The sequence below is a fragment of the Dipodomys spectabilis genome, unplaced genomic scaffold, assembly GCF_019054845.1.
Source record: "Dipodomys spectabilis isolate Male_0828 unplaced genomic scaffold, ASM1905484v1 ptg000215l, whole genome shotgun sequence".
Classification (NCBI taxonomy): domain Eukaryota; kingdom Metazoa; phylum Chordata; class Mammalia; order Rodentia; family Heteromyidae; genus Dipodomys; species Dipodomys spectabilis.
In genome coordinates, this window is record NW_024870892.1 from 1,833,246 (window position 1) to 1,846,994 (window position 13,749).

The window sequence follows — 13,749 nt, forward strand, 5'->3', positions numbered from 1 at the left end:
ATTCAATTATAATTTTATTTGTTGTTCATAATGTTCTAGTGATTTTTAAATGGATTAGCCAAACATTACTCATATCAGGAGAAACAGAACAATGATTCTGGGAAATGTTCATCAGTATTCCCCAAGCAAACAGTATCTGATCAGATTAAGCTCTAGGCTCACTTCCCCAATTTGGTGATTCAAAATATTTATGAAGTATTAAAGTATCCAGAAGGGTTTCAGTTAAGAAAAAAAAAAAACAAAAAACATCGGATCTTGCTTACAGGGAATGACTTAATCATTCAGTGAAACAATTTTTCTTAGCACACTGATTAACACCAGACTACAAAGAAAACGACACAGATTTCCTAGACACAAGTCTTAGAAGTATTGCATTAGCTAATTCAAGATTGTGGTTGACAATGTTTAACTCAGTGAAGAACTTGAAGGCAAATGGACCACATTTCAGTTTCATGGCTGCAAGGAAACCAGAATAAACTTAAACCAAAACAAACAATGATTTTACAACCCTCTTCTACTGGAACTTAAAAAAATACATTGAATAGTGATGACTCCACATCCTTCTGTGGGCTCTTTGCTGTGTTTTCCAGAAAGCTCTTTTTGCTAACGCGCACATACTTTGTACGTGTTGGATCAAAGTACATCAGGATGTAGTTCACTGCTCTCAGGTAAATGTTAAGAACTTTGAAGATTCTAAGATCTTGTCCTACATCTCAGCCAGCATGTTAGCCTGCCAGTTTTACAGATACCCGCAGAAGGCATGACATTAACAGATAAGAGACAGAACTTCCTTACTCCTGCATAGCAGGCAGTGAGCACTTCATGCTGGGCCCTGGGTCCCACCAGAGGCTGTACATGTACATGAAAGGCCCCGACATCAAGAAACTCCAATCTTGTAGTTAATGTACTATTAGCAAACCTGCCTAACTCTTGCGTTGTATTTATTATATTGAAATATGTGTGTATGTATGTATATATATAAATTTGGTTCGTCATGGGGCTTGAACGCTGATCCTGGGCACTGTCCCTGAGCTCTTCAGCTCAAGGCTAGTGCTTTACCACTTTGAACCACAGTGCCACTTCCAGTTTTCTAGTGGTACATTGGAGATAAGAGCCTCATGGACTTTCCTGCTCAGGCTGGCTTTGAACTGGATCCTCAGATCTCAGCCTTTTGAGTAGCTAGGATTACAGGCGTGAGCCACTGTTGCCCAGCTGAACAAGAGTCATTGCCTACTTTCCAGCTGTTCAAACATCCTAAGACAAAAAGAGAGAAAAGGCTCCCCAGCTTCTGCTTATATAAGAGGTGCAAAAATGAGAAATAGCTATGGAGAATTGTTTTCCTAAAGCTAAAATCTTGGGTCACTTTCTTGGGTGTTGACCCTGGGGTCACTGTAGCCACCTGTGCAGGTGATAGCCAAGTGTATGTGCAAGTATGGGGTCAGGGGGGTGCTGTTCTGCAGGGCCCAGGACCTTTTCTATTTATTGCATTAGACTCAGAACTACCCAGAGAGGCATTTGGCAAAGCGTTTGAAATGCAGGGTTGTGTCCTTTCATGTTTTTGCCATCATTCTTCAGGTTTATTGACCCAGTAGTCAATAGAGGGGCAGGCAGAAGAATGGCATAAGTAGGCTTTCACTAAAGCTTCCAAACGGTCTAGGGAGGGAGTTTGTCCCATAATCAATACACACGGCAGTAGCCCTAGTAGGAGCCATAGAACTTAACCCTCTCCAGCTTTTCAGCTAGGGAGTGACCAGCCACAACAGAGCTGGCAGTCAAGCAGAGAAAGTGCCGGGCAGCCTCCAGGTCAGGGAGAGAGTCTGGTAAGGAGCTGCAGGATCAGTGCAGACCCAGGAGGACTTGGGGGCCATGAATAGCTGGATAGGATTTGAACAGATGTATAGGTATTTGTTCACCCCAAAACTGAGAAGAGGAAAAGGCCACAGGGTGTGGGAAGGGTTCGCATGTTGGGGTGCGAGCCCCAAGAATAACTTCCAAAGAATCAGGCTGTCAATGGATGGTGGATAGGAAGGCCACAGTTTTCCTGAAACCAGGCAGCCCACAGATAGCCAAGTCCCCTCCACAGAGCTTCTCAGAGGATAGCTGTGGGTCCACAAAGCAATGAGCATAGATGTAGGATTACATGTTGAGAAATGTGGATGGAAATATAACACATCATGTCCATAACAAGCAAGAATTTGAGATACGTTGTGTTTTTGTCACATCAAAATGTCAATAATTAATGTTTATTGAGTTTCACCAAAGTATATTGTATTCTCTCTCTCTCATATATATATACATATATATATATACATATATACATATATATAAATACATATATACATATATATACATATATAATATATATATATAATATATATATATTATATATATATATAAACTAACCCATTTATTGTTGGCTGAGGCCATCTCCCATGATGGAGCTTTTCCTGGTCTTTTACTTCCTTCAGTCTTCTAACGGCAGACTTGACTGTGATGACAAAAGTGGTGCTATAGGTCCAGGCACCACCAGCCACTCTTTTCTTTCAGGAATCACGGTGCCAGATGTCCACAGCTCGCCTCGTCATCTGAGTCTTGCCACAGAAGGGACAGTTGTACTTGGTGTGCTGGCTGATCTCAATTTTCTTCATCATCTTCTGGAGTGAGGCACATAGAGGTGCCGTCTTTACCAACAATGCTGACCTTCTTGGTGCATTTGGCCCTGTGGCCACAATGCAGGTCCTGACCCAGAGAGCAGTATATTTGTGTTCTTGATCAGGAAATGAACTGGCCTTTAGGGCAGAGAACTGGAAAAGACAGGTGAAGGATGGTGGAAAGGATGGGCGCAGTGGGACTTTCCCTTTGCAGGAATTTCTTTGGCACCTGGCAGATGACGGATGGGGGTGAGGTGGAGGTGACACCAGGCTGGACCGGAGTTTGATGGTGATGGCCCTTGTGTGTGAGAGGGATCGGGAGCTGGCAGACATGGAGAGAAGAGGAAGGGCTCCAATGGGTCAGAGTCAAGAGCCAGCCTTGTGAAAGCCCTTGTCAGGTAGCAGGTGCAGGCCAGGTGTTTTCAGCACATCGCCTTTAATCCTGCAACAGCTCTGCCAGGCGGCACTGCTTCTCCCATTCCTGTTTGATAGGTGAGGAGGCAGAGAAATTCTATCTCGTTTCCATAGTCTCCTTGCTGGGTAAGTAGTAGAGGTAAAACTTGAAGCCAAGCAGTTCAGCTCCTAAAGTATCCTGCTCTTCTTGCAGACAAGAATCAGTCAGACTTGCTGAAGAATGATGTAGGCAAAGTGGATGAAGACGGAGTTTACCAAAGACTTGTAGGCTTTGCTCCTAACTTGCTTGGTTTCTGGGAAGACGGTTCTAGCACAGGGGGTGAGGAGGGAGAGCTGAGTTCACCTTCTCATGCTTATGGCTTGTTGGGATTCATGGAATTTGATTATAAATTCCACCTTTTAAAAATTAAAAAAAAATGTAGGAGCCCGTGACAAGATAGGCGCTTTGCCAAGTGCTTCAACGTGACTGTTAACCACAGTGCATTAGGTGGACCGGGGAAGTGTGAATGGGAAAAGCAGAAGGGAAATTTGAGGATGACCAGATTGCGCCCTCAAACCTGGGTGAGGGGGAGCATGGGAAGAAAGATATTTTAAGAGGGAAGTGTGTTTTTATAAGAAAATGGGGGAGAGCGTAAAAACATTATCAAATACCTATTAGACTCCTACTAAAGGTTGATAACACATTATTTTATTAATCCCTCTTGTAAATGTCAAATGTTTATTGCAAATAGAAGGCTCATCTTCACAGAAAAGTAATGTCACCCAAACCTCACAATAAGTGGAATCGAAATGACTAGAAACGTAGTCAGCTGTAAGTTTGATGATGGCACATGGTCTCCAATAGGGTGAGTTTCTTCCAGGTCCATTTTGAGAGGCACCCCAAAGAGATATCTAGTAGATAGTATTAACTAGGAGGAGAGATGAGAGTAGAAATAAAGATTGGGAGGGTGCTGTGCTGCTGGTGACAACTCTACTACCAGGAGGCTGGATGCGGTCTTTCCACATTCACTCTGTGTGTGTGTGTGTGGATATGTGACTTGTTTTGTGGGAAGAGCAGTAAATGTGAGTTCTGCAGAGATTCAGACGGAGTCAGAACTTGTGCCATTGCTTTATCCTGGGATCCTTAAATAGCCTTGGGAGCAAGTCTGGTCTCAGACCCATGGCATGGTCACCTTTCTAGTCCCTGGTGACAGCTAACTCTTAGAAGCAGAGGTTCCTGGTGGGACCTCAAGTCTGTAAACTCAGTAGTGAGCTTGTCTAGTGTACCAGAAGAGTTACCCAATTAATTACATCAAACAATTCTGTCCAGTCCAGTACCAAGTCAAAGCGATCACTGTTTATATATTATCATGCTTCAGGATGATTTGTCATGTGGTCCCAAGTTACTCACATGGAAAGCCAAGGCGTGGATGGGATAATTGTGGACTTGAGAATTAATGAAATTATTAAAGGAGATAAGTGTCGAGGCACCAATGAATATTTTATTGTCACCTGCATGTATTTAAAAAAGTTTTAGGTGGCATCAAATTCACAGAAGAATTGGAAAATATAGTACAAAGAATCACAGCTTTCCCCCCATGTTTTGCTCCTCTCCTTCCTGAATCATTCAGTGCCCATCATTTTCAAATATAATCATTAAGGCCAAGAAATTAGCACTGATATATTATGACCATCTCATCTTTAGAATGTACTTGAATTTGCTACATGTTCCAGTAATGTTTATTAGAGAAAAATGACCCAATTGAGAGTCAGAGCTTGCACTCAATTGTCTTGCTTCTACGCGTCATTCTGGAAACATTTTTCAGCTTTTCTTTGACTTTCATAGCTGACTGTTGTGAAATCTGTCAGCCAGTTAGTTTATGGGAGTGATACTTTCTCCTTCACATTGAATCTTATCAGGCGGTGAGTGATGAATATTTTTTTCTATTACTGATAATATGTTCATTCGATCTGTTGAGTAATTATTTTATCCTCTGTAAAAAGAAAGTATTTTCTGGGGAGAAACTTCAAAATACTATCACTCATTCCTTAGGAAATATTTTACTTTCCAACTATTACCTTTATCAGAATAAACTCATGACATTTCCTTTTTCTGTGGTGAGAGATGTATTTCTGTGCTCGCATGGTCCCTGGTTTGGTTGGATGTTCGTTTAGTTATCTTGTTCTCTGAGAACTTCATTGCTTTGGAAATTTCCAGGCCTCTGCCCCTGAAGCAGCTATTTCTTTCAGGAGTCCGATTGTTTTTAGAGCTGAATACTTAAAAATCAGATCGGAGTGCTAAGTGTACTCATTGCTGCTTGCATTCTACTCCTTGTAGACCCTCTTGATGGTAGGCCTGGGACATGAATAGGTATACATACACGCAACAACAAAGCTAGATATAGAGAGTCACAGACATAACCATTTGCATCGATATGGAAAACAGGTGAACACTTCCAATCCAATGCTAAAGGGTTCACTTTAGTTTTCTACCTTTGGTGCATTTGTAGCGCCCCTCAGCCTTGGAGCATAAATGCATGAGATCTGTCCATCAGCATGCGGTGTGGTGACCCTCCTCTGCATGACAGCTCCTCCCCCATGGGGAGGCCCTCCCTCTACACTCATGCTGGCTCACACTCTAGGTGAGCACTCCTTCCCTGGCTCAGGCCTTCCCAGCCACTTCCGGTCAGTCCTAGCCTCATCCTTGTGATGCTTGCCTTGGTCTGTATCAGAGAAGGATAGAGTGAATTAGAGTGAAAGCTGAGCAGGATGGGAAAGTTGCCACAGGAGGGACTTTCAGAAGACACTTGGCCTGATCGTTCTCATATGAAAAAATAAATAAGAGAAGCCACGTTCATCCCTGCCGCGCAGTGGCATGTGAATTCCAGAAGGGTGTAAGGATCGGTAGCAGTGTTTCCAATGGTAAGAGCCCACATGCAAATGGCATTTTCTAGGCCTCATACTACCAAGAGGAATTAGAGTATTTCTGAGCTCAGTTACAAAGAAAAAGGTGATCTAGAGTTTACCGGCGGCCTGCCATTCTCTGGCTCCTCTCCATTGGGTTAACTGTCCAGTGAAAGGTCGTTTTGTGTTCTCCTTGTGGCCCAGGGAGAGGCTGTCTTTGATCAGGGCCTATTTTCCTTCTGCCTCTAATAAACACGATCAAAAGGAACACTGGCATGCCTATGAGGAGTTATACCTTATCGTTACTGATGACAGCTCGGGTGTCTTGCCAGGTGGTTTTAGCAGATAAACACTCTTCAGATATCAGGAAACTGTGATTTAATTAATTAATTAATTAATTAATCTTTCATTTTTTTTGGTAAAGGCTTCACAAAGCACACAGATTCCAGAAGTGTGTATGGGGGAGGCGTTGATCAAGGGAATGGGACTCATTTTTCTCTGAGACCTCTGAGTGGTTTCATCTCTTCAGCTTTTGCCCCACCTCTTGGTCGAATGACTGTTGTTACCAACTCTGCTGCTATAATTTGCTTTCTAGGCTGATGGCATCCTCTGTCACTGTATACTATTTTTATTTGTGAGTATTTCAAAATGTCTGAGAACACTGGGTGAACTATTAATGGTGGTCTGATGGTCTTATCTAGCCAAGGTGCAATTCCAAGAACAGAGAGAAGCTGGGAAGAGGAGATGGTGTCTATGATTACTTGTATGGAATAACCAGCTGACTGAAAATAGGCACCAAGGACTGTTGTCACCTGAAGGAACTCTGAAAAATAACAAACAGCAGAGATACGCATGCTTGTGTGTGTGTGTATGCGTGTGTGTGTGTGTGTGTGTATATGTGTGTGTGTGTGTGTGCATGTGTGTGTGTGTGTGTGAAGAAAATGAGAAGGGGGGGGTCATTGACTTGCCTTTTCTCACTATCATTTGCTTAATAGAACTCTACCTTCTATGTTGGCATTATTATTCCCAAGCTTTCTTTCATTTTCATTCTGTATCTCACTTCAAGCAGGAGAGTTTAAGAGCATTTTCAGGGTCACTGTCCACATCTTGAAAGGCATCTTATTTTTCTCTGGATATCTAATGCTTAGGCTTCCATAATTATATCTAAGAAGTTGGGAGGTAGGATTAGAAATTAGCTGTGTATTTAGTGACAGACAGCCTGCATTATTTTGCAGTCTCCTTCAATCTGCTCTAACTATGGTCACTTCCCTGTAATGGTAACACACAGAAAACCAATAACGTCTGTAATAAAACAGTTAATGTCATTTTATGCTCCTCTGGGTAGCTCAGATTCTGCTGAATCTCTTCCCAGGACTGGGGAAATCCTGTTAAGGGCAAAGTGAAGTCAGAGCATTCTGTACCTGCTGGCGTCTGGGTATGGGTGCCAGCCAGCACTGCAGCCACGCCTAGAACCTTCCAAGTGTCATTTGTTATAGAATTTATTCCCATCAAACCTGGGTGTTACTAGGAGTGATGTGTCCCTCAAGGGAGCATGGTGACTAATAAAGTCCACCTTGCAGTTGTTTAAGGGTGCTAAACATTTCCACGGCTGAGTTCACAGGGAAGGTTTCCTCACTTTTTGTATTCAATTTGGGCTCGGGAGCTGGAGGCAAGAACTCAAGCCTGTAATCCTAGATAACTAGAAGGCAGAGATTGGGAGACCATGTTTAGGACCAGCCCAGGAATAAACAGCAATGTTTACAACATCCTATCTCTACTAATGTCTGGGTAGTTTACTTACCTGTCATTCCCAGTGATGCAGGAACACACAAACAAGAGGATTACAGTCCAGGCTGAGATAGGGAATAAAATGAGACCCTATCTCAACACTAATAGAAGTAAATAGGGGCTGGAGAAGACGTTAAAGTGGTTGAGTACCTGCTGAGCAACTTTTTTTTTGGGGGGGAGTCCGGTCGTGGGGCCTGAACTCTGGGCCTGGGCACTGTCCCTCAGCTCTTCAGCTCAAGGCCAGCGCTCTACCACTTGAGCCACAGCGCCACTTCTGGCTTTTTTTTTTCTTTTTATGTGGTGCTGAGGAATCGAACCCAGGACCTCAAGCATGCAAGGCAAGCACTCTACCACTGAGCCACTTTCCCAGCCCCTGCTGAGCGACTTTGAGGCCCTGAGTTTAATTCTCCTGTATGGCAAAAAATATAGAAGTGGATGTGGGCAAATTAAAGCTACTCAGAGAGACAGAGTCAGAATTCTTCATAAATCCAACTTGGTTGGGAAGATATTTCCCTCTACCCCAGCCTAGGAAAAGACCAATGACTGAACTGTAGTTTCCCCCAAAGGCTATGAGAATAAACGACACAATCGCCTCCTTCCCTCCTGTCTTTCACTCACTGTAGAGAAATGATTCTCACACTGAATGTACACGTAAGTACTGGGAGGTCTTGGTAAGCGTCAGCGTCTTACTCGAGTTCAGTCTGGGATGACATTTGGGAGTCTGCATGCACAAGCTGTGGGATAATGCGGACGCACAGCCAGCACTTCAGGAAAAGAGAGCAGGCATCCTCCAAGTGCCGCTCCTCCACCAGACCAGCAGCATCTGGTTCCTTGACCAGACCAGTCAGCAGCACCTTCAGACTTGTAAACAACCACAAATCCTAGGGCACCATACAGTAGAGCAGGCTCACTGTAGTAGGCAGCATGGACCCTCAACAATGCCTCAGTTTCAGCCTTGGGAGCCTAAGTAGACAACTCACTCCATCAGAGGAGTGCTGGCCTACAGAACTTGGAAAACAAATTTGTGTTTTCTCATGCTATTCCAATTGGTGCTAATTACGTTCCAGCAGCAATAGAGCTGTGAGCCCAGACAGCAATTTGTTGGGAAGTCTCTGGGAGGTCATTCCTGCAGTGTGCTAGAGTTAGTTCTGCTTGAGTTAGTTAGTTAGTTAGTGCTGAAGTAAGTTCTGGAATGCTGCGCCACATAGCTTCTGTAACCTTGGAGAATCTTCTTAACACCTCAGATCTTCAGTTTTCTCATAGATAAACCTGGATGAGTAAAATGGGATCAAATACTTCATAGCTCTCTCTGTAACAGATCCTCAAATGTTGCCTCCTCTCCTTCCTTCCCTACTTTCCTTCCACAGATGTAGCAGTTACTGAAACTATTGATGATTCTGATGCCGGCATTCTCAGGTTTGGGGTTTGGAACCTGACCTTGATTGTTCTTGTGCCAATGTGAGTGGGGAAATCAAAAACCAAAATCACAGGAAGGAGATGCAGGTCTGATTTGTAAATAATTGCCTTGTGAAGCTTAATTGCTACTCTTCAGTAAGACAACAATGAGTATGTGTCCCTTGTTTTTAGAAAAATTTCAACACTATCCAAATCTGGAAATAGAACATTTGGTTATAAATGTAACCTTTTAATCATAGAAGAGGCTAAGCCTGTTTTTTACATCATTGTCTCTGTGTGGTCCCATACAGCGAAGTTATGTTTATATTCTCTATGTTCTTAAGAATGCAGTGTACTGATTCTAATTTGCTAGTCTACTGGAGTGCTCTCCTGCTCATTAATTTTTAGATTTGCAAGTAGGGTTTCTTTAATTTGTGTCCATCTCTGAACTGACAATATTTACTAATTCTTTCTTCTTCTCCACTCCCCATGGAAAGCTACTTCCTCTGATTATTATATATTCTTCCCCTTCCTACTCCCTTGTTCCCAGCTGTACATTTCTGACCATCAGTCATTGTGAGATGAAATTTGTTGATCAGGTTTATTTTGCAAATGATGCAGTCTGTGAAGTCCCAGGTTCATCGTCATTTTCCATTGCTGTCTAGACGGACTAAAACTCTCAATCAATCAACACTTCTAGATTAATTTCCCCCTCTCTGTGAAATTAAAAAAAGTGAATTAAGAGTTAAATTCGACTTCCTGGCTTATGTATTTATTAATCAATCAACCTTCCACATAATACTAAATTAATGTTTATGGTACATATATCCAGTTACTGATTTCAGTGTCTGGCAGCTCAAAATACTGCTGTGTTAGAGCAAGATTCTCTCTGCTGTCAACATTTCTGTAATGAGCTGCAAGCCCAGAAACATTAAAACTCATTTAAAAAGTGACCTGTATAATCTCTCAGAGAGAATTGAATGCGTAAAAGAGCATAAAAAGGGGTAAATACGTACTTAAAATCTTATTGAGAAGACATCTGGTCTTTACTTGGAAGTTCTTGCTTTTGCCACATTGGAATTGCATCTGGGGATTCTGGAAAGGGACGAGAGAGGGACCATCAAGGGACAGGACTTGAAGAATCTGCACCTTTGCATGTATGCACCTGTTTCCCACCCAGTCTGTAGTAAAAGTTTTCGGTGACTAGAGGACAGTTCTGGACTTCCACGTGTGTCTATCAAGGTGTGATTTTTCTCACCCAGTGAAGCAGAGTGTGGCATTTGTTACTTAAAGCATGGTCTTCACACGTGAGATATCCCCGTGCGCGAGCTTGTGACACATGCTCTGTCTCACATTCTAGACTATCTGACCGGAATCTGCATTTTGACAAAACTCCTAGGCACTGCATTTGAATATTGAAGTCTCAGAAGCACTGGCGTGAAAATGACTGATTAAATGATGTGGGGTCATACTTTGGGAAAGGGCATAGGTGACAATATTTGATGGGAATCCATCATAATATGGGTAAGGGTTGGAAGGCATTGCTTTTCCTTTAGATTTTTATTATACATAGTGATTCATGGCACGCATGTGTTAAGAGGCTGAGTGGACTCAAGGGTGCATTTCATATTCACACACTATCGTGATGTAGCTTGCAGCCCATTCTCTAATCTGGTGTCAGATTTTTATCATGACCTTGAACGAGAAGGCAGGTGGGTAAAAGTATGGAGAGAGGTTTGGGAACCATATAGATTTTAAATACAACTCTGATAAGGTGGTTATTTTGGTTGTTTCACTAGTGTAAAATAGATAAAATAATGGTGCTTCCACAGATGGGTTATGTGAAATGGTACGTGGAAATGGAACTTAGCAAAGTAAGTTGTAAAAAAAAATGAGATGTACAAGACACTATGTTGAAAATGAACCTTACAACTTTGGGCGGGGAGGGAGGACTTGGGGAGGTGGGGAAGGAAGGAATGGTAGGGGAAAACAAAGGAGGGGGTAACAATGCTCGATACCTTACTCATGTAACTGTAACCCCTCTCTACAGTATCTTTTTAAAAAAATCTCTACAGTATCTTTACAATAAAAATATATATTAATAAAAAAGTATGCCTGCTTCTTTCCTCCCAATCATTCACTGATAAAAGCATCCACCCACCCATGTCCATTACATATAGATATAGTAACTGCTCTCTCTCCTTCTCTCTGATTCTGTCTGCCTCTCTTTTATCTGTCTTATCTATGTTCTTGTCTGATACCAGGACTCAAATGTGGTACCTGGCCGTTTTGCTCATTGCCTGGTGCTCTACTGCCTGACCCACACCTCCAACCGCTGTCTTCTCTATATATCCATTTTCTATCTACGTCATCAACGAGCCTATCTTTTTTTCTTTTTCTCTGTGATCTTCTGTTATCAGTGACCATTTTCTACTTTCTTTCAGGCATGTCTCTCTGTTACCTCCATCTTTCCTGTCCAGGTGGATTAAACTGTTAGGTCAAAACAAGGCACTTGGAGAACAATTGTTCCAAACAGTGATGCAGGTAGTGGATGCTCTTTTATTAATAATATATGTAAATAGTCCTTTCTTTTCTTCCCTAACATCAGCTACGGGCACATTCCAGAGCTTCCAGAAGCCCTCTGGCCAAGTAAGTGGGCATTGCTTTAGATTAGACAAAACCACACACTTCTCTTCTCTATCCTTCTCCCTGGTCCTATGCACTGACAAAAAAATTGTTATAGTAAAGGTGATGTACAGAGGGGTTACAGTTACACAGGTCAGGTAATGAGCGCATTTCTTTTTAGGCAGTGTCATCCCTTCCTTCTCTTTTTCCCAATTTCCCCACCCCCCTTCCCCCATCCCACAAATCGTCTAGCTCATTTTCAACATCGTGTCACGTGTCTTGTGAGTGTCGCTGCTGCGTTGTTCACCTTGCCCCTCCATTTCTGCCTATGAACTGCTGTCATAGTGGTCTGGATTGGCGGGGGTGGGGGAGTGGGGGGGGGGAGGGGAGAGAACCCTCTGGTGAGTGTCTTGTTGAACTCTAGGTTCTGGACCCAACCTTCCACTATTAGAGTCTTAGCTCTGTCTTCTCTACCCCAGGTGTGTGGGAGAAAAGGACTCGTGTGTTTTTCAGGAAGGCTCTTGAGCTCAGGTATCTTCAGTTAATTGGTATCAAGGATCTTGACATGGAGAGAATGAGATTTTGATACTGAAACTGATCCTTCAATATGAACTGGAATGATTCCCCATGGAGCCAAACCGCTCATGATAAAAAAAATTATCTCCAGCATATGGCTTCACCTCTTACAGAAAAAAAAGAGTCATTTTTAATTGCTAGCTAAGACTGCTGGGTTATTTTAATTTGCAGGCTTTTTATTAACTTCGATCTATTTCATTTACAGTAGCAATAAATGAAATTTGGTATTAGCCTTCCAATTATGAAATTTCACAGGCACCTTTAGAAGACCCGAGCCCCGCACATGGAAGGACTGTATGTACTCGAAGCATAGGCCCAGTTCTCACACACAGTAGGTTTTTAATGAAATTGTTGAAAGGCTCAAAAGGTGGATGTGAATAGCTTGTCTCCCCTTTCCTTTGATTCTCTTATACCCACAGATGAAGAAGAGTAGGATAGAATTTCCCTTCATTAAATCTTTCAAGCTGAAAAAAAAAATGTGGCAACAATTGCTTAAAATATCTACTTCAGGAAGTGAAAGATATCCATTTGCTATGGTGAGTGAATCCAGCCAGTTTCCTCAGTCTATTTTCCTTAGATAAAAGCACCCAGGACCTCACACAGCATACCCATTGTGAGATGGAGATTAAATGACGGGTTTTAGTTCAAGAGCGCTGAGTCCTATTCAAGTGTCTTAGGAAAGAGTCAGCCTGTTTTGATGGCAAGAATAGAATGTGATAATCCTTCCGACTTATATTCTTGTCTCAGTTCTACCTGTCCCTGAATTGTGACCTTGAGCCTGTCACTTCTCTCCCCAGCTCCCAGTGCTTTTTTACTGACAAAATAGGCAGTTGGGGATGAAAATATTACTCAGGTTCTGTTGAGTTCTGAAACTCCTGTTCCTTTTCATAGAGCAGTCAGGTGTCAGGACATGGAGAATTGTATTTTGGTTTTTCCATTGAACCTGCTGTTCAACCCTGACCAGATACTCCCTGTCTCTTTACAAACCATACTTTATAAAGAATATTTTCTAGCCTTAAAACGAACACATTGAACAAAATTATGCGACTCCTGAGTGTGTCGTGTTGTGTCGATTACTGGGGGAGAGGGACCTGCCTCCCTGCTTTTTGATGACTCAGAGACATCCATTAAGGATTAGTCATTGAGCTGACATGCCGTGATATATGGGTGCCCTTGAGGCCGCAGGGTGCCTCAGACCAATCACCCCAATCAAGGACACGCGATTGTTCTACTGTTTCATTTCTTTGGTTCTGTCCCTTGCTGTCGGTTGTCACTTCTTAGGCTGGTTGGTGATGAGAGGAATACAGGTAACTAAACTTCAAATCAATAACCCTGAAGTTATATGTCATACTAAGCGGGTGGCCTTTGACTGGAGGGTAACTCCATTTATTTTACTTCAGAGCAAAGTACACGAACT

General features: G+C 42.6%; 1 pseudogene; it reads right to left on the reverse strand.

Moving 5' to 3' along the window:
- Positions 1-273: 273 nt before the first annotated feature.
- On the reverse strand, positions 274-5,189 carry LOC122122684 (annotated as a pseudogene).
- Between the last annotated feature and the right edge of the window lie 8,560 nt (positions 5,190-13,749).